The sequence below is a fragment of the Zea mays genome, chromosome 6 (genome assembly GCF_902167145.1).
Source record: "Zea mays cultivar B73 chromosome 6, Zm-B73-REFERENCE-NAM-5.0, whole genome shotgun sequence".
In the NCBI taxonomy this organism is placed as follows: Eukaryota; Viridiplantae; Streptophyta; class Magnoliopsida; order Poales; family Poaceae; genus Zea; species Zea mays.
Genome location: NC_050101.1, coordinates 28,520,338 through 28,542,052, shown reverse-complemented (window position 1 = coordinate 28,542,052; position 21,715 = coordinate 28,520,338). Strand labels below are relative to the sequence as shown.

The 21,715-nt window shown below is 47.7% G+C and overlaps 1 pseudogene; it reads right to left on the bottom strand.

Moving 5' to 3' along the window:
• Nucleotides 1-4,017: 4,017 nt before the first annotated feature.
• LOC103630921 (ribosome-binding ATPase YchF-like) lies at nucleotides 4,018-6,869 on the bottom strand (annotated as a pseudogene).
• Between the last annotated feature and the right edge of the window lie 14,846 nt (nucleotides 6,870-21,715).

Genomic DNA, 21,715 nt, shown 5'->3' with positions numbered 1-21,715 from the left:
ACCTAGGTAGAGCAATAGCAAAACTACCCAATAGTTCTTTTATTTGTAAGATGTGGGATAAACAATGCTAGGGAAACCTATTAGGTCCCATCAAATTAACCTGAGCATGTCACAGTGATTAACATGATCATTACTGGGTAAAGAGAAAAGTGATCAAGGGCACAACTTGCCTTAGACTCGAGATTCACAGGTACCAACTTGGTCTTCAGATTCTCGTAACCTCGCTGCTACTCGTAGCAATACAAAAAAACATGGTATAGGCAAAATTAACATCACACCAAACATAAGAACAAACTGCTTTATAATGTTCTACGCATCGTAACTAGATTCTAGGTTCGAGAATCACCAAAATAAGAGTTACTGTTAAGAAGGTATGGTTTTCGAAAGATTTTCGTGATTAAATAATTAAAACTAGGCCTTAGATTGATCTTATAAATCATATGAGATATAAATTAAAGATGAATTTTTTTCTATAAGTCATATCTTAGTTAAAGGTCATCTTCTACTCAAATTATAATTATAACCATATTACTTTTAATTAGATAGATTAATTCGCTAAACATAGTTTAAACAACAAATAATTATAAAAAACATGTGTTATGACAAATCTAATGTTGTCATTGTGTAGACAATGTTATTACGAAGCTAACGGAACTAGAACAGAGTTAAACAGAGTTAAAACGTGGAAATTAAGAATTTTCTAAGATTCCATACATTTATATTAATTTTCTAATGCTTTCCCATTAATACGCGTAGTTCTTTTCACTGTAAGTGGACGGTGGATTATATTTTCTAATAAAACAGGGTTCAATCTGCAAGGTTTAGAACTATTTTGTAATAGTGTTTCCAATAGTTGTGGGCTGTGGGACAAATTTATAAAACTACAAGGGTTTCTTTAATAAGATAGCCATGGCTGGCACACGCGCGTGACTTTTGGCCCTCGGATCGCCATCCGACTGCCAGAGTTAAACCCCGAACCGGTACATGCCCTCAATCGTCAATGTGAAGATCTGCGGTGCAGATTTAAGGCGCGAGGTGGGGGGGGGGGGGGGGGGGGGGTTGCAGATCCAATCCCACGTGTCCCTACCAGATCGAACGGCTCCAAACATTTCACCACCTAATCTATTTGTGACCTTTTATCACGAGATCGATGGCTCAGAACACATCCGACCACGCGGTACCTTCGTTCTAATCGTGACCGTCCATCAGCAGATGAACAATGCAGAGGTCTTCTCCCTCCCCCGCGCCAGCACCCAACCACCCCACGGCGGCGCGACGCCGGCGTGCAATCAATCCCGTGTTCCGTTCAATAATACCAAGAGTGGAAACATGCAACAGAGAGGTGAGTAGATGGAGAACACCGCATAAACCATCTTACCGGAAATCTGAGGCGGCGTGGCGGCAAGGGTCCGATAACGGTGAGGAATCCCCACGGCTCCGAGTAGTCATCGCATGCGACATCACCGCGTGTAGGTTCCTGGTGGACGGCGTAGGTTTCGACAGTGGGTGACTATTCTTGCCGCGGTTTACGGCGGCACGTAGTCCTTCGATGCTTGCTCGTGATAGATGTGCTCGTGATAGATGAGGGGAGAGAGGTCTCTAGGGGCCGGTATATGTACTCTAGCCGTGAAAGGGTCCACACAAGGATAAATCGATTATAGTGGGTTTGTTTTTGATTCCTCCATGCTTTTGTTGGAGTCCGTCGCGGAGATGAGGTTTGGTCATGACAACCCCACCGGCAAATTGTCGCGATGAGTGGATTGACTGCAACCGAAACCTGGCCCTGTGTTGGTGGGTCACGGATGGTGCGCTCCCCAGATCCCCCCAGCTCTCCACACACGGTCATTGGGTTTGCGGCGTGAAGCCACACAGAAGGTAGAAGAAGCTCCTGAGCAGTAGGCCCCACCCGCCAGTGACTCCAGGCAAAAAGGAAAGGAAAGGGACGCAAGTGGGCCGGTGGGGTGCGTTTTAGCCCAACTGGCGAAATGAAGGTGCGGGGGGTGAGCTGGGCCCAGAGAGATGAGGCCCAGGGAAGTAGGGAATCTTTTTTCTTTTTCTTTTCTGTTTTCTATTTTCAAATTCAAATTCCGTATCCCAAATTATATTTGAGTGGAGATCTAGAATTTTGCTAAATGCACCATTAAATAAATACTCAGCATGATGCATATTCCTATTTATATATTTTTATAGTAAATGTTTAATCCTTTTGGTTAAATAAAATGCTTCCAAATATTCAATACAAGAATTTTCACTTGTAAAGAAATATTGCTTTAGGCTTATAGTCAAACTAGGTATGTGTCCGTGCGTTGCAACGATATAAAAAATATTCGATAAAATACACGTGCATTACGACGTCTCACAGATATTTAATAAAATATAGTACAATGTCTGTGTGTTGCAATGACACACAATCTCGTCTTCTCTAAATACTGCACGAGTACAACATGTCACCAGAGATCAAACCGATGAGAATTGAGATAAAATTGAGTTGAATCACGCATCAGTCAATAAGGCAACATATGCAGCTGTTTTATACCTCTAGAACTGCCAATGCCATTGGCGATGGAGAGGACAAAGCCAGCGAGGTTAGTGCCAAGAAGCATGTGTCCCCCATGAGAGCAACAGCGAAGAGAAGCGCTACGTGGAGGATCACGACGACCATCATATCACCCTCGAGCCCAATGAAACACAATAGGATGACACTCCTGAGGACGGTGACCGTCACCAGGGCAGCGGCCTTGCGCCCATCATCATCACCCACTGGCGCTCCCGCCGCCACTTATCGAATCTAATTGTAATCCGTGGGCTCATGGACAGAATTCGCATTTGGAATTTCATTTTTGCAATCATCATATACGCTAGCACCATGAAGCACGAGATACTCGTATGTACTACCATGTTCTATGATTTGTAAATGTACAATGTGCATAAATAAAAGGAACCCTTTTAAACAATAAACTAATGTGAAAAATCAATGCGTTTCGAAAGAAGATGTACCAGTAACAGTGGGGCAACGCAAGTTTGTTTCTTTTGTTCGGGTCACAATGCCATCAGGGAACAAATAAGCCCAGACAGGGGTTGTAGACCACTTACGACCAAAATATTCTTGTTCGCACATGGCAAACATGACGACAGTTAAATCATGCAGCATTGACAATGAAATCATATAGGATTAAACAAAAGTGATTTCCACTATTAGAGATCGGAACATTTAGGTCCCAGAGAAAAACAAAATCATCATAACAAGATCAAATCTTTTTTCCAGATACCTTCAATATTTATGCAAAGAATTGTGCATGTAAATCACATAATTCATCTACAACAAATGGATAGCCCACACTCCGTTGTTGTTGCTTCTCCAGATGACACGGTCCATCCTCTGCTTCATGGTGATTACCGAGTGGGCAGGCAAGCCAACCAAAGCCCCAAATCCCACTAATTGCTTCAAAATTTGTAGCAAAGATATATGTTGTTAGGTATAAAACTGAAATTTCCATTCTAAACATTTCAAAATATAGGTATGATCAGACATGTAAATTAGGTTTTCCATAACTTACACAGAACTTAATTCTGGCTACTGTCGAGGCACTGCAATAAGGATGAAATGAAAGTGCTGCCAAAACTTCTTGACTGGATGTTTTCGAAATGTTTCATGTACCAATAAGGATAGGTTGACAATAGAAATAGAATAAAACAAAAAACTTTTGAAAACATGTCAATTAGGTGACATAACAGATAAGGAGGTAATGCAGCTGCTAGCAGCATATACATGTTACTGCATAAAATATTTGAGTGCGAGTATCGATGGGGTTACAATTTGAGAAATCTGTACATGAGCACGAGCACAAGGTATAATGCTAATAAAACTTGTAAAACCAAACCAAAACCCACAGAATAACAAGCAACCACATCAAGGTTTTGTCCTGCACTAATCAATTACAAAATAATATTTCAGTAACTTGCAAACCTCTCAAACATAAAGGTAACAAAGTAATATAAAATATATACTTTGCAGCATCATTTCTAGGGCATTCAGTATCAGTGTTTAACCAATAGAATTGCCATCTTTAGAAGATCACCAACAATATGCAAGTTTAATGTTAAACTAACACTAAGTGTTGAGTAGCAAAAAATAAGCAAAAACATCTTTTTAACTACATGTTTCAAAACATTGAATGTAAGGTGTAGAAAATAAAGTATTTTTACTAGTCCTTTCTCCCTTGCTACTCCAAGAGAACCAGCTGCAACAAAATCATCGTAGGATACCTGAGGTATGTATTAATGATTGTACGATTAGTAAATATTAAACATAAAAAAGCAGGTAACGATATATCCAAATTCCGTAGAGGTGAAGTATTGCCATTGTATCTAAGATATATCATAACATGTAAACTGAAATCTGAAACTTCGTCATTCAATTCTCATCGTTATGTACAGCTTACAGTTTCAACTCTAATAAATCCTTTCTGAAAGTCGCTATGAATAACTCCAGCTGCTTGTGGCGCAGTCACGCCTATATGTAGAATCACATGCAGTTATAATGATTACAAAAACCTCTTCAAATATTACAGTAGACATAATTGTGAGGAAGAAGGAAGCCTGAAAAAATAGTCCGAGCTTTTGTTTCCTAAAAGGACAAAGTTAAATGTCTGTCAGTTTCTTTTAACTGATGGGGAAAAAACTTTAACAGCACAAATGATGCACCTTGTCTCCGGTTGTGAAATAAGTTCTTAACCCCAATGGATTATATGTTGCTTTTACCAAATTTCCTAGTCCACTTTCAGCAACACCAAGAGATTTTAAATACTCTACTCTCTCTTCCAATGGTAGCTCAGCGAGTTCAGTTTCAACCTTTTTATACATTCCATGATTTTGTTAGCATAGGTGGACACATATGGGTAGGCAACATAAAAAATATAAAATTATTTAGCAGAAATTTCTTCAAAGGTTCTTGTACTTCGATGTATACAACAAACCTGAGCTGGTATTGTAACCATACCATACTGCAAATCTGATGCTGCTTTAGCCACCTCTATGACACGAGGATTGATATCAGGTTCAGCAAGATCAGATTCCGTTACATTAGCAACAGAAATGACAGGTTTCATAGTTAGCAGATAAAGATGTTTTATAGCTTCTTTCTCATGCTCAGCCAAATCGACCGATCTTGCAGGCTTTCCTTCCATAAGTGCCTACTGAATTATTTCCAATCCTGATTTCTCTGCTTGTTCCTAAGTGGTGCAATCAGTTAGCACATAGAACAAAAAGGTCATCAGAATGAAAGAATTTGTATGTCTTACCTTTACTTTTACTTGTGTATCTTTAGTTTTGCTCTTGTTAAGCTTATCTAACCTCTTCTCTATCTACGATTATTACACAGATAGCAAAGAAGTTTCTTTTGAAATGCGTGATAGCAAGACAATGTGAAATCCGTTGACCAAATTACCTGTTAAAGATCTAAAAATATCAGCTCTAGGTTAATGACATCAATGTCTGATCCAGGATCGACCTTTCCATTGACATGAACTATATCGTCATCCTCAAAGCATCGCACAACCTGAGAATCCAGTAAAAACATATAATTAGTTATTCCTAGAGCCTCAATAGCTAATATCTTATAAGAGGCTCACCTTATAATATTTTGCTATCTCCAACAAATAAGAAATGATAATGAAGCACCAGTAGTGAATTAAAGTGATGGATAAGGATAACAGAGTAGCGGCCAATTTTACTTCACATATCGCATATCAGTAAAATTGGACGAAAAAGGGATACCTGATGGAGAATTGTATTAGCCTGTACAGTATAAAGATGCCAGAGGATGGCACACAGTAATTGACAGACACTTGAACTTAGCAAATATATGAGAGCTTAAGCATACGAGTACAAGAAACCAACCCGAAGTATGGAATCCACTTCACGAATGTTTGAATGGAATTGATTTCCTAGTCCCTGTTGTCAATTGCCAACAATAATAACATTATGTGTAAACTAATCTGGAACCATCTCAACTTTGCTAAGAGTTGGAGCTATCCTGCCCTGTAGGTTAATTAATGACAATGACAAAACTGGTACCTCTCCTTTTCTTGCTCCTTTGACGAGACCAGCAATGTACACAAGCTCAATGGATGTTGGAACCGTCTGCAGCGACTTGCTTAATTTTGAGAGCACTTGCAAACAAGGATCAGGGATAGCCACCACACCAACCTTTGGGTTGATGGTGCAAAAGGGAAAGTTTGCAGCTTGTGCCTTCCCAATTTTCAACCTAAAAAAGATTGAGAATAGAACTAACATTAAATTATTCCTAGTAAAAACCTGTCCTATATATATTACATACATTTCTTCATTTGAAACATTTTACAGCAACAAGTTCACATGGCAACTTGTGTAGCAGCGGAACTATACTAAAGAACAAGATATTAAGTGAACTTTATTGACTCATACAAATTATATAAACCTACAATATCAGTCGTTCAACGAGAATATCTATGTGGCAAAACATCGAACAGTTGGCATCCACTGGAATCCACCCAACATACAGTATAAAATTCGACCCTATACCGAGCTAATGAAAAAAATCTAGGAGAACAAATATAGAGCAGTAAAGAACCTACACATTTCTCTCCCATCTAAACTCGTCGATTAATATGAGTTCTTAACAACATGAATTCCTCCAAGGAACAGGAAGCAACAAAACAAACAAGCTTAGTTACTCACAATGGCGTTGAAGAGGGTTGACTTGCCAACATTAGGAAGACCAATGATACCGGCGCGGAGGCTCATGCTAATCGAGGGCCATGGGCAGACGAGAACCGCCAGGCGCGGCAGGCCCGGCTCCATCGCCAGTGCTGGAGCAACGCCGACAACATAAATAAATCCACCACAGGAAGCTGACTGGGGGAGGTTGCTAGCCTAATCCTCGAACTCGTCGAAGTCCTAGAACTCCTGGAGATCCGCCTCGATGCCTTCTTCTTTACCTGAGCATAGATTGCACCAAAGACAACTTAATGTTTTGTGAAAGCAAGAGTGAGTACACATCAACATACTCAATAAATGTCCTATTTCGCTGAGGTGGGCTAGCTTTATGTGGGGTTAAACTCAAGCAGTTGCTTTTAGTTGGTCAGATATTTATTATTAATGGAAGCTAAGTTTTAGTGATAGCCAACCCGTGAACCATTTCCTCATCGAGGAAAATCATTATCATCTTCGAACCAAAACCATAAATAGAACCAATGTATCTCAGATCATCTCTATCTCTAATCAAAGAGGATCCTAAGACCGCTCATAACCGTGAGCATGGCTGATATATCAGTTTCTTTCCCCTGCAGAGGTCGCACAATTTACCTACAAGTCGTGATTCCCGTTCTGCCCGGAGATCATGACTCTCCATTGATCACTACCAAGGTGACCTAGCAGGGTCTCACTACGTAGCCTTTTACAAAGATTTCCCAGAGGTTAGCCGCCCGTGAGGTTTCTCCAGTTTGATAAACACAGTACCTCTCCCGAAAGGAAGGGTGACTAACAAAACCAAATCAAGAACCTCTGCAACTAGCCTCGGCAGAGCAAGTACTGTGCCCGGACTCCATTGACGGTCCTACGACGAAGCCAACTACTCCTCTGGTTCCTCTAATTAATCAGCTAAGGGCGTCCCATTCCACCCTCATGGTTGCACTGTTATCCCGGGTTGTCACTCCCCGAACAGATCCTTACGGAGAGGTACTCAGGAAAAAAGTCCTGAGTCCCCTAAAGTATCACAAGATCATCATCGGGATAAGATCATCGTATCATAAAGATTAACATCATGTTCATTGATTAAATTAAAGCAATAGCATAAAGCTAATCATGATAACCCAAAATGTAAACAAGGATAAGTAAATACAAACTAGTCAATCCTTGGGTTTCAATAATATAATGCGGGACGGTGAATTATAAGTATGTAGGACATAATAGGTCAGAGGACACTTGCCTTCACAAAACAGATGCTCAGGATTTTCAGCCTCGTAGAACTCGAAGAGTTTGATCTCTTTGTCGCCGAAGCTTGATCATCGATTCCTCGAAGCTCGGAATGGATCGCAGTCTATTCGCGACGCGCAACGAATACAAATAGGCACAAGCAAACATATACTTGCATAAGAACATTACACCATACAAATACAAACATAATAAAACATGCAAAACAAAATAGAGCGCGTTACTACGGCCACACGAGGAAAAAGAAACGCTACGGTCGAAACGTTATCATATTTACACTAAATAAGTATTAATCGACATTTAGTTCGACATAATTATATCAATTGACCTTTATCAAATGTAAATTAGTACTACTACTTAGTTTTGACTGGCTTAATATTTTAATAGTGTCGGGTACCATAATTAGGGGTACCCCCGACACTCCTAAACTCGGCTGGTATTCACCATTAGCGCAAGCCGCAGAGACTGATGGGCATGATTCAGGTCAAAGCTTCGTCCACTCAAGGGATGCGATCTTGCCTTGCCCGAGCCCAGCGTCGGGCAGGAACAGTACTCCTAGACGAATCCACGCCTCGCCCGAGGACCTCCTCAAGCAACGGGCGCACCCTCGACTCGCCCGAGGCCCAGCTCGGGCAGGCTTCACAGTGAAGCAACCTTGGCCAGATCGCCTCGCCAACCGACCGTATCGCAGGAGCATTCAATGCGAGGATCACCTGCCACCTTATCTTGACGCGCGGTCCTCAGTCGACAAGGCTGAAGTGACCGCAGTCACTTCGCCCTTCCACTGACCGACCCAACAGGAAAGCAGCGCCGCCTGCCCCGCTCCGACTGCTGTGCCACCCGCCAGGGTGAGGCTGACAGCAGCTGAGTCCAGCCTTAGGCGCCACAAGAAGCTCCGCCTCGCCCGACCTTGGGCCTCGGCCTCAGGAGAAGTCTTCGCCTCGCCTGACCCCAGGGCTCAACCCCCGCCTCGGCCTCGGAAGATGGATTCTGCCTCGCCCGACCCCAGGGCTCGCCCTCGACCTCGACCTCGGAAGGTGGTCTCCGCCTCGCCCGACCCCAGGACCCGGCCTCAACATCGACCTCGGGAGGAATCACGTCCTCGCCCGACCCCGGCCTCGGCCTCAGGAGGAGTCTCCGCCTCGCCCGACCTTGGACTCAGACCCACCACACCACAGGGGGTACATCATTACCCTACCCCTAGCTAGCTCAGGCTATGGGGGAACAAGACCGGCGTCCCATTCAGGCTCGCTCCGGTAACAAGTAATGATGGCTCCCCGCGTGCGTCCATGACGACGGTGGCTCTCAGCCCCTTACGAAAGCAAGGAGACATCAGCAAGGTCCCGACAGCCCCGACAGCTGTGCTTCTACAGGGCTCAAACGCTCCTCCGACGGCCACGACACCGCGTACACAAGGCTCTAGCACCTCTCCGACAACCACGTAGGCATGTACATAGGGCTCTGGCTCCTCTCTGCCGGACACGTTAGTGTATTGCTACACCCCCATTGTACACCTGGACCCTCTCCTTGTATCTATAAAAGGAAGGGCCTGGGCCCTCCTACAGGAGGGTGGTCGCGCGGGACTCTCTCTCTCTCTCCCTCGCGAACACTTGTAACCCCTACTGCAAGCGCACCCACTCTAGCACAGGATAACACGGAGCCGAGGTTTTTCCCCCCTTCGTGTCCCGTCTCGCGCCAACCCATCTGGGCTAGGGCACGCAGCGACAATTTACTCGTCGGTCCAGGGATCCCCCGGGGTCGAAACGCCGACAGTTGGCGCGCCAGGTAGGGGCCTGCTGCGTGTTGACGAACAACTTCCCGTCAAGTTCCAGATGGGTAGTCTCCAGCAACCTCTTCAGCCCGGGACACTGCTCTGTTTCAGGAGTCTCGAGTTCATGTCCCTCGACGGTAGCTACGACATGGTACTCCTTCCCCCGCAGCGTGACAGCGACAATGACGATCGTCAGCCCGCCCGACGACGGCGTACTCGGCGACGTCTTCCCCCATGGCGGAAGAGCAACATCCGTGTTTGTCCCGTCGCCTTCTCGCCACAGGAGGAGGAGGCGGGGCAACCGTGGCCAAGCAGGAGGCGGCACCACGTTGGCTGTCGAGCGAGTCGATGACGCTGGTGCCCCAGCGGGGGACACGTCAGGCGTTGACCTCGCGCATGAGACGACGACGAGCGACGTTTCCCTGCAACACGCCAACCCCAAGCGGACAGATGACGCCAGCACGCTCGCGAAGGGCCTGCTGGGCGTTAGCCTCGTACCTGACATAACGGTGCAGTCCGTCCCCGATGCGACTTCGCCACCGTCCATCGATCGAGAGGTACCATCCGTTTTCCACCCTGTGCCTTTTAGATTCAGCTTCGATCCACCAAGCGATTCCGCTTCGGTGAGCGCTTTCATAAAGGCATATCCTAACCTTCCAGGGTACCATATGTGGTCGACCTGGGACCGACTGACGGCCGTCTCGACCTACGGGCTCTCGGGCTCCGAGGAAGACGACGAGCCCGACTCTGGTTGGGATTTCTCCAGGCTCGATAATCCTAGCGCTATGCGAGACTTCATGACTGCATGTGACTACTGCCTCTCCGATTGCTCCGATGATGGCCACAGCTTTGACGACGAAGGTTGTGCCCCAAGTCGCGAATGTTTCCACGTCGATCTAGGGGGTCACGACGAAGGCAACCACCTTGGTATGCCAGAGGATGATGATCCCCCTGGGCCTGCGCCTCGCGTTGACATCCTGTGGGAGCTAGTTGTGGTCCCAGTCCCTACGGGGGGTCAGGACACACAGCTCGAGCAAATCCGCGAGATGCAGGCCAAGCTCGACGAGGAAGCAGGACAACTTGTGCAGCTCCGGCAAAACATCGAGCAGGAGTGGGCAGACCGAGCACTAGCCGGAGAAGCGCGTCGTCAGGCCCAGGACGTCCAGCGCCGTATCATTGACGATGCCAGGGCAAGGCTGCCCCCCACTTCCAGTGGGGCCGACCAGAACTTGGCTGCTGCAGCAATACTACTCCGAGCAATGCCGGAGCCATCCACCACCGAGGGGCGGCGTATCCAGGGAGAGCTCAAGAATCTCCTGGAGGATGCCACGGTCCGACGGGCCGAGAGCTCTGCCTCCCGAAGGCAAGGGTACCCCCCGGAGCATCGCGCCGCGACTTCCCGATTCATGCGGGAAGCCTCGGTCCACACCGGGTGCACGCGGGACGCAACGCCTGCAGCCCCGGGCCACCTCGGCAACGAGCACCGCCGCCACGACCGTCGAGCCCGCCTCGATGAAAAGCTGCACCGAGGCTACCACCCTAGGCGTGGGGGACGCTACGACAGTGGGAAGGATCGGAGCCCCTCGCCCGAACCACCTGGTCCGCAAGCCTTCAGCCGGGCCATACGACGGGCGCCGCTCCCGACCCGGTTCTGAGCCCCGACTACCATCACCAAGTACTCGGGGGAAACAAGGCTGGAACTGTGGCTTGCGGACTACCGGCTGGCATGCCAGCTAGGTGGAACGGATGAGGACAACCTCATCATCCGCAACCTCCCCCTGTTCCTCTCCGACGCCGCCTGGGCCTAGCTGGAGCATCTGCCTCCTGCGCAGATCTCCAACTGGGATGATCTGGTCAAAGCCTTCACTGGAATCTTCCAGGGCACATACGTGCGCCCTGGGAACTCCTGGGATCTCCAAAGCTGCCACCAGCAGCCAGGGGAATCCTTGCGGGACTACATCCGGCGGTTTTCGAAGCAGCGCACCGAGCTGCCCAACATCACCGACTCGGATGTCATCGGTGCGTTCCTCGCCGGCACCACTTGTCGCGACCTGGTGAGCAAGCTGGGTCGCAAGACTCCCACCAGGGCGAGCGAGTTGATGGACATCGCCACCAAGTTCGCCTCTGGTCAAGAGGCGGTCGAGGCCATCTTCCGGAAGGACAAGCAGCCTCAGGGACGCCAGCAGGAAGATGTCCCCGAGGCGTCCGCCCAGCGCGGCACGAAGAAGATGGCCAAGAAGAAGTCGCAAGCGAAACGCGACGCCGCCGACGCAGATCTTGTCGCTGCCGCCGAGCACAGGAACCTTCGGAAGCCTCCCGGAGGGGCCAACCTGTTCGACAAGATGCTCAAGGAGTCGTGCCCCTGTCATCAGGGTCCCGTCAAGCACACCCTTGAGGAATGCGTCATGCTTCGGCGCTACTTCCATAAAGCCGGGCCCCCAGCGGAAGGTGGTAGAGGCCATGACAATGACAAGAAGGAGGGCAACAAGGCAGAAGAGTTCCCTGAGGTCCACGACTGTTTCATGATCTACGGTGGGCAAGTGGCGAACGCCTCGGCTCGGCACCGCAAGCAGGAGCGCCGTGAGGTCTGCTCGGTGAAGGTGGCGGCGCCAGTCTACTTGGACTGGTCTGACAAGCCCATCACCTTCGACCGAGGCGACCACCCCGACCGCGTGCCGAGCCCAGGAAAGTACCCTCTCGTTGTCGACCCCATCATCGGCAACGTCAGGCTCACCAAGGTCCTCATGGACGGAGGCAGCAGCCTCAACATCATCTACGCCGAGACCCTCGGGCTCTTGCAGATCGATCTGTCCACGATCCAGGCCGGTGCGACGCCCTTTCACGGGATCATCCCCGGAAAGCGCGTCCAGCCCCTTGGACAACTCGATCTACCCGTCTGCTTCGGGACTCCCTCCAACTTCCGAAAGGAAACCCTCACTTTCGAGGTGGTCGGGTTCCGAGGAACCTACCACGCGGTGCTAGGGAGACCATGCTACGCCAAGTTCATGGCCGTCCCCAACTACACCTACTTCAAGCTCAAGATGCCGGGCCCCAACGGGGTCATCACCGTCGGATCCACATATCGACACGCGTATGAATGCGACATGGAGTGCGTGGAGTACGCTGAGGCCCTCGCCGAGTCCGAGGCCCTCATCGCCGACCTAGTGTGCATCTCCAAGGAGGTGCCAAATGCGAAGCGCCACGCCGACAACTTCGAGCCAGCAAAGGCGGTTAAGTCCGTCCCTCTCGACCCCAGCAACGACGCCTCCAAACAAGTCCGGATCGACTCCGAGCTCGACCCCAAATAGGAAGCAGTGCTCGTCGACTTTCTCCGCGCGAACGCCGAGGTTTTTGCGTGGAGTCCCTCGGACATGCCTGGCATACCGAGGGATGTCGCCGAGCACTCGCTGGATATCCGAGCTGGAGCCTGACCCGTGAAGCAGCCTCTGCGCCGTTTCGACGAAGAAAAGCGCAGAGCCATAGGCGAGGAGATCCACAAGCTGATGGCTGCGGGGTTCATCAAAGAGGTATTCCATCCCGAATGGTTAGCCAACCCTATGCTTGTGAAAAAGAAAGGTGGGAAGTGGAGGATGTGTGTAGACTACACTGGTCTAAACAAAGCATGTCCGAAGGTTCCCTACCCTCTACCTCACATCGATCAAATCGTGGATTCCACTGCTGGGTGCGAAACCCTGTCATTCCTCGATGCCTACTCAGGGTATCACCAAATCAAGATGAAAGAGTCCAACCAGCTCGCAACTTCTTTCATCACACCTTTTGGCATGTACTGCTATACTACTATGCCATTTGGTTTGAGGAACGCAGGCGCGACATACCAAAGGTGCATGAACCACGTGTTCGGAGAGCACATTGGCCGAACGGTCGAGGCTTACGTCGATGACATCGTAGTCAAGACGAGAAAAGCCTCCGACCTCCTCTCTGACCTTGAAACGACATTCAAGTGTCTGAGGGCAAAAGGCGTGAAACTCAACCCCGAGAAATGTGTCTTCGGAGTCCCCCGAGGCATGCTCTTGGGGTTCATCGTCTCCGAGCGGGGCATCGAGGCCAACCCAGAGAAAATCGCGGCCATCACCAACATGGGGCCTATCAAAGACTTGAAAGGAGTACAAAGGGTCATGGGATGCCTTGCGGCTCTGAGCCGCTTCATCTCGCGCCTCGGCGAAAGAGGCCTACCCTTGTATCGCCTCTTAAGGAAGACCGAGCGCTTCTCTTGGACCCCCGAGGCCAAGGATGCCCTCGGAAACTTAAAGGCACTCCTTACAAGTGCGCCCATCTTGGTGCCCCCCGATGCAGGAGAAGCCCTCTTGATCTACGTAGCCGCAACCACTCAGGTGGTCAGCGCCGCGATCATAGTCGAGAGACGAGAAGAAGGGCATGCACTGCTCGTCCAGAGGCCGGTCTACTTCATCAGCAAAGTGCTATCCGAGACCAAGATCCGCTACCCGCAAATTTAGACGCTACTGTACGCAGTAATTCTGAAACGGCGAAAGTTGCGACACTACTTCGAGTCTCATCCAGTGATTGTGGTGTCATCCTTCCCCCTGGGGGAGATCATCCAGTGCCGAGAGGCCTCGGGTAGGATAGCGAAGTGGGCGGTGGAGATCATGGGTGAGACAATCTCGTTCGCTCCTCAGAAGGCCATCAAGTCCCAAGTCTTGACGGACTTCATGGCTGAATGGGTCGACACCCAGCTACCAACAGCTCCGATCAAACCGGAACTCTGAACCATGTACTTCGATGGGTCGCTGATGAAAACAGGAGCAGGTGTGGGCCTGCTCTTCATCTTGCCCCTCGGGAAGCACCTCCGCTACGTGCTACGCCTCCATTTCCTGGCGTCAAACAACGTGGCTGAGTACGAGGCTCTGCTTAATGGATTGTGCATCGCCATCGAGCTAGGGGTTCGGCGCCTTGACGCTCGTGGCGACTCGCAGCTTGTCATCGACCAAGTCATGAAGAACTCCCACTGTCGCAACCGGAAGATGGAGGCCTACTGCGACGAGGTTCGGTGCCTGGAAGACAAGTTCTACGGACTCGAGCTCAACCACGTCGCCCGACTGTACAACGAGACTGCGGACGAGCTGGCTAAGATAGCCTCGGGGCAGACAATGGTTCCCCCGGATGTCTTCCCCAGAGACATATATCAACCCTCCGTCAAGACCAACGACACGCCCGAGCCCGGGGAAGCCTCGGCCCAGCCCGAGGCACCCCCGGCCACCGAGGGTGAGGCACTTCGTGTCAAGGGAGAACAGAATGGGGTTGCGCCTAATCGAAACTGGCAGACCCCGTACCTACAATATCTCCACCGAGGAGAGCTCCCCCTCGACAAAGCCGAAGCTCGGCGACTGGCGCGGCGCGCCAAGTCGTTCATCTTACTGGGTGATGAAAAGGAGCTCTACCACCGCAGCCCCTCAGGCATTCTCCAACGATGCATACCCATCACCGAAGGGCAGGAACTATTGCAATAGATACACTCGGGGGCTTGCGGTCACCACGCAGCACGACAAGGCTTCTACTGGCCGACCGTGGTGGCCGATACCACTAGGATTGTACTCTCCTGCCAGGGGTGTCAATTCTACTCAAGACAGACGCACCTGCCCGCTCAGGCCCTGCAAACAATACCCATCACTTGGCCATTTGCTGTGTGGGGTCTGGACCTCGTCGGTCCCTTGCAGAAGGCACCCGGGGGCTTCTCGCACCTACTGGTCGCCATCGACAAATTCTCCAAGTGGATCGAGGTCCGACCCCTAACCAGCATCAGGTCCGAGCAGGCGGTGTCGTTCTTCACCAACATCATCCATCACTTCGGGGTCCCAAACTCCATCATCACCGACAATGGCACCCAGTTCACTGGCAGGAAGTTCCTGGAATTCTGCGAGGACCACCACATCCGGGTGGACTGGGCCGCCGTGGCTCACCCCATGACAAATGGGCAGGTGGAGCGTGCCAACGGCATGATTCTGCAGGGACTTAAGCCGAGGATCTACAATGACCTCAACAAGTTCAGCAAGCGGTGGATGAAAGAACTACCCTCGGTGGTCTGGAGTCTGAGGACGACGCCAAGCCGGGCCACGGGTTTCTCATCGTTCTTTCTAGTCTATGGGGCCGAGGCTGTCTTGCCCACAGACTTAGAATACGGTTCCCCAAGGAGAAGGGCATACGACGACCAAAGCAACCAGACCAGCCGAGAAGACTCGCTAGACCAGCTGGAAGAGGCTCGAGACGTGGCCTTGCTACACTTGGTGCGATATCAGCAGTCTCTGCGACGCTACCACGCCCGAGGGGTTCGGCCCCGAGACCTCCAAGTAGGAGACTTGGTGCTTCGGCTACGGCAAGACGCTCGAGGGCGCCACAAGCTTACTCCTCCCTGGGAGGGGCCATTCATCATCGCCAAGATTTTGAAGCTCGGAACATACAAGCTGGCCAACAATCAAGGCGAGGTCTACAGCAACGCTTGGAACATCCGACAGCTACGTCGCTTTTACCCTTAAGATGTTTTCAAGTCGTTCATATACCTCACTTTCTATACATACACAAATAAAGTCTAACCGTCAAGGAAGGGTCAGCCTTGCCTCAGCAAAGCCCGACCCTCCCTCGGGGGCTAGAAGGGGGGAACCCCCTCTGCGTAAAATTTTTTCTCGGAAAAGTTTTCTACCAAAACGACTTTCGTGCTTTCCTACTATATCAATAGCAGAACGAGTAAGAGCGCACGAAAGCGGCAAGGCCGACCGAGCCGAGGGACTCCTACGCCTCCGAGATACAGATACCTCACTCGTCACCTTCCGCGAAAAGTAACTCTTACTCGGATAAACGATTTTGCTATTGACGAACAAGTCCGGATACTCGAAACGAGAGGAAAAGAAACGCAACTTTATAACACGACAACAAAGTGTTTAGGCCTCGGCGGCCACGAAAGACACATGCATGCTCCAAACAGAATGCTCCGGCAGAATCAGGTATCACCCAGAGGAGGAGCGGCACCCTCGGCTTCATCTCCACCCTCGGCGCCGTCTCCATCCTCGGCGAGATCTGGCTCGACCTCGGACGGCGACACAGGCGGAAGGATCTCCACCTCGAAGGAGGACGCCAGCACCGCGCTTGGGCCCGCGACGGCCGCGTCAAGCCTCTGGACCTCGGCTAAGGCAGCCTCATCTTCGTCGGGTAGACAGTACCCCTCGCTGACTCGCTCTAGATCCACGTCGTAGTGGGAAGCGAGCACGGCGAAGGCCCGCCTAACGCCATGATGCAGCGCCTTGCGGAGTCTGCCGCGCACATGGCCGCCCAAGGCGCGCAGGCGGCTCTGGGGGGAGCTACCCGAGGGGACGTCATCGAGGCCAAAGACCTGGCAGAAGGCCGAGATAGCTTCGGACATGGCCACGCGGTCGGCCTCCTTCTGCTCAGCCGCTTGGGCAAGAGCCTTGACGGACTCGCTGAGAGCTGTCTCGAACTCTGCAAACATCCAAATAGGATTCTTCAGACACGAGTTGAAGAATGAAGATGAATCTGTGATACCCAGTTTGCAAAGAAGAGAAGTTGGAGTTTATTCTTTCCTTGTTTCTTTTTTTTCTTCTTTCTTTCGGGTGGTACGCTTTTGGGGTTGGGAATTTTTGGGGAAGCATTCACCAGTAAAATAGTAGAATTTTGGTTAGACTCAAGCGCTAGGGGGGGGGGGTCGGGGGTTGACGTGTGAACGAGTTGGGCCGTGGTTCTTGATCCGGCCCACTAGTTCCCCTAACCCTAGTCGCCCCTCCCTTAATCCCTTGGGATTTTTTTCAGCCACCCCCTCCCTTTTCTCTTGTGCAGCCGCCCCCCTCTCTCTAGGTTTGGAGGACGCCCCTCTCACTCCTCCACCCATTTGCAGCCGCCACCCCCACCTCCCCCATCAAACCCTAGCCGCCCCCTCCTCAAGCCCTTCTCTCCAAGGTGCCATTCCTTTCCCGCTCGGATCTACGTCGCGTTGGTGCATGTCTCCAATTGGATTTTGGTGGAGGGAAGAAGAAGGGAGGAAAGGGGGAGGATTCAAGGTGATTTTGAGATTTGTATCTTGTTTAATTGTGTTGTAATCCAATTGATTATATGTTTACCTATCCGAATCGGTAGAGGTGCTGTCCTGAAATTTTGTGGGTGGGCGAACAGCAGTAGTTTTAGGGATTTCTGGGAATTTTCGTGGGTAATTAGTGGGGATCAGTGGGTGAATCATGTAGAGCTTTGTCATACCTTTCCAACAGATACTTATGCGCTCGATTCGGAGTTATAATTTAGGAGATATCGTTGTTTGAATCCGGTTATGTTGCTGTCCAAAAAAAACAGATTTTCAGGTGGGTGAACAGCAGTAGTATTAGCAGTTTCTGGGCATTTTTCGTGGGTAATTAGTGTTAACCAGTATGATAATAATGTAGGGCTTTGTCTTATCTTTCCAATGAGTACTTATGCGCTTGATTTGGAATTATATTTTAAAAGATATCGCTGTTTGAATCCGGGTATGTCGCTGTCCAAAAGACAAAAAAACAGATTACAGGGTTCATCTTGTGGACTGTTTTGGGCTAATTAGATTTTGGAATTTAATTATAAATTGTGTACAAAACTTGTGGGGAATTTTATGTAGATGCCTCTGGAGTTTTTGTTTGTTACCACTGCTGTCATAATTTTAAAGTTATGAAATTATTAAGCAGCCCCGCTGCAGTTTGGTGGGTGTGGGGAGAGATGTAACCCGCGGCGGGGTTTGAGTTTGTGCGTAGGTGCGGCATCGCTTATGAGCCTGATTATGTGAAATTGGTGCACTAAGTTGTGTGTCAAAAACAGGTGGTGGACTTCTGGATCGTACTTAGGGATTTGCCCGAACTTCCGGTAAAGGCAAGTAAATACAGTGGTGGTTGCTACCGTTGGGTTTGCATCCTATTCCCTGTCATTGAGTATGCATAAGTTTTAATTATGTCAATCATTGAATTCTATGATGAAGTTTATTTGTTTGGAAGTATTAATTCTCAATTGTCTAATATTGTGGATGATCATAATTTTTAATGATATATGTGGTTGATTCCCACCTTGGATGAAGTTGAAGTATCTTTTTGAATCAGGTTATATGAAGTGTTGTAGGCATGACATGCACATCGCATCATCCATCTTGCATTTTGAAGTTATGTCGTGATCTTATGGTCCGACCGTACCGGTACATTTTTAGCATCGTACGTTGCCCGAGGAGGGGTACGATGCGGCTTCATATCCTTAGAGGTATGAAGGCAGAAGTCATCCTTGCATTTGCAGACATTTGCACTCATGAGGTATATATATATATGAAGTGTGACATTACTATGTTACTATTGTGGTTTCTACCTGCGAGGTGTGGTGACTAGGTGTGTTGTACGTTGTATACGTGCTGCACCTTCGTAATAAGAAGGTTGTGGAATCAAGTGGTGGTAAAACAATGTTCTTATTTGGTTAAACAGTTTGTTATTATTTTACTTGCTGAGATGTGTCATCTCACTCTTGCATTACTCAATGCAGGTACTTGATACATGTTGGGAATGAGGGGAGTAGCAGCACGTCCACTTTCACTCTCACAATAGCGCTGCCGAGGTGATTTAATTAGAAATTTATTGTCAAAGGAAGTTTGTTTTTTTAACTAGTCGTGCGCACTAGTTAATTCAGTTCATGTCGTATGTTTAACTTCTCTTTGCTAGCCGATTAATAATACTTAGTATGTTTTTGTCATGATATTTGTTTATACATTGTTGCCCCCTCGTTTATGCAATTTTGCAAAGGGGATGCTGCCAACATTTTATATATAGATGGCAGAAGTGTTGTTTAGTAGCATTCCGGGGTGTTTGTGGACCCTCGGGGTGTTACAGTTGGTATCAGAGGATAGGCTTTAGATTCTACGCAATTTGAAGATAAATTTGACACACTTGCACATATAGGAAGGGTATGGGTTCGTATATCTTTCATATTAGTATTTTATTGTATAGATGACTAGAATGTTCTTATTCCAAATCTCTTTATGGTTTGATGGGGTATGTCGTTAACGACGTAATGCTTGATATGATATGTTACTTCTATTTAATATTGGTTTCTTTATGTGGTTGTTATTTAAGTTATTATGCAAGTGAAGCTACTAATGTACTTGTTTTATATTCATATCGTCATGATGTTTTTTTTTGGATGCAATGTTTTCAAATCTCTGAGCTATTACTATCATATATTTCTATATGCTTGACTGTGGATGTTTTTTTCCAAAAGGATTCTTGGGTTCTAGTACTTGTAGGACCGATTGTTTATTGAGCTTGTGTATAGTGGGTCTAATCCGACTTGGTGTAGTGTGAAAACACTATATAATGTAGTTTTATGGTGTTGTTGAGTTTGATTGACTGTTGGGTTACAACCCAACTTATCAATGTAATATTTCCGTGGGTGCAATGCTTTGCGCCTCACCTTTTTTTGGCTAGTGTGGCTACTTGCTAACTTGATCTTAGTATAAAATTGGTTTGTCTCTATAGAGCAAAGGCAACGTTGTAATGTCTATGAAATCTTGAGACTGGTAGAACTCAAGTGAATTTGTAAGATGACGTAGATTGATAAGTCCAACCATGTTTACCTGATGGGTTTTCTTATTATGTGCAACCTTATTTTTAAAAAAATAAATAGGGTGGTTTCAAGTGGATTTTATGCCGTGCATGTTTTCCTTCTATGGCTTGTTTCAATAGCCATAAAGGCTATGCATAATTTTTAGTTGTTGCAGGCTAGTCATGTGGACGATATTGACAATCCGTTTTATATTTTTTTTATTTGCCAACGTTGTATGGTAGTTTGATTTTTTTATGATCAGTTTCTCTATGCATGCTTGTTGAATCATTATTTAGACCGCTTTATCTTAAACGAAGTCAATGCTTAACTGGGAGTTGCTTATGTTTGTTAGTCATCTATCTCTTTAATGATGGGGTTGTTGCATCGGATTGAGATTTTTTTATATGAATGATGGTTTGATAGATCATGTATGTCTACTACTTTGAATGCATCCTGTGATATCACGAGGTACAAATTGTTCAAGTGCAGTAATAGTAGGTTTTGTTGTATGTGAGGTTAATCAAGGTAGTTTGGTTATGTGGATTGCCTTATTGAAGTCCAATTACTACTGTTGAGCACAGTAATATTTATGAAGCTTTTGCATGAGTCTGTGTCAAGAAGTATATTAGTTTTCTTGTTGTTATCCCTCCATTGCTTTATGAGTATTGAAAATTTTATCTCTTTTGAGAGGAGAAAAAGACGTTATATGATGTGAGCACCATTTGCTTCACGTCAACAGAATAGTTGTGGAGAGCTCTAGTAGTGGGATTCTAGTGTAATAACAACCATGTTTTATAGTGCTAGAGACGGGTATGCCAGTTGTTTCATACATTGTCGATACATGGATGTTTGACCTTAGTGGCATTAACAAACGAGGTTGTTGAATCCGTTGATTGTTGTGCTTAGTGTTCTAACCTATTAGGTAAAGTGTTGTTTAAAGGCTTTGGGGAGTTGCATCCCCATTTGGTTGTGGAAAATCCTAGTGTTGATTGCACCTGCCAATGCCTTGGGTTTTATTTTATATTGTTTTTTATGGGTAAGGTGTTGTTTGGTTTTGGGAGTCATCTTAACTTAGTTGGAGGCTGAATCAGGCTTCACTTATCTAGAATGTTTTGTAGTAGGTTTCTTCATCTTTGCATAGGATGCTTAATCACCCAGTTTGGTCTAAACATTTGAGAGTTATGGGTTTCCTATAGCAGCCTTAATTTTGTACGGAAGTATAGACATTGAAGACGGTAAATTTTGGTCTTTGCTGGATTATGAAAGTTTTAGTAATTTCATGATCTTTCCAAAGAGTATTGGTTTGTAATTTTCATTGCATATAATTGGAGTTAGGCTACTCTAAAGTTGTTGCACCGTTGTGTCTGAACTTTAGGTGTCGTTAAAACCACCAAT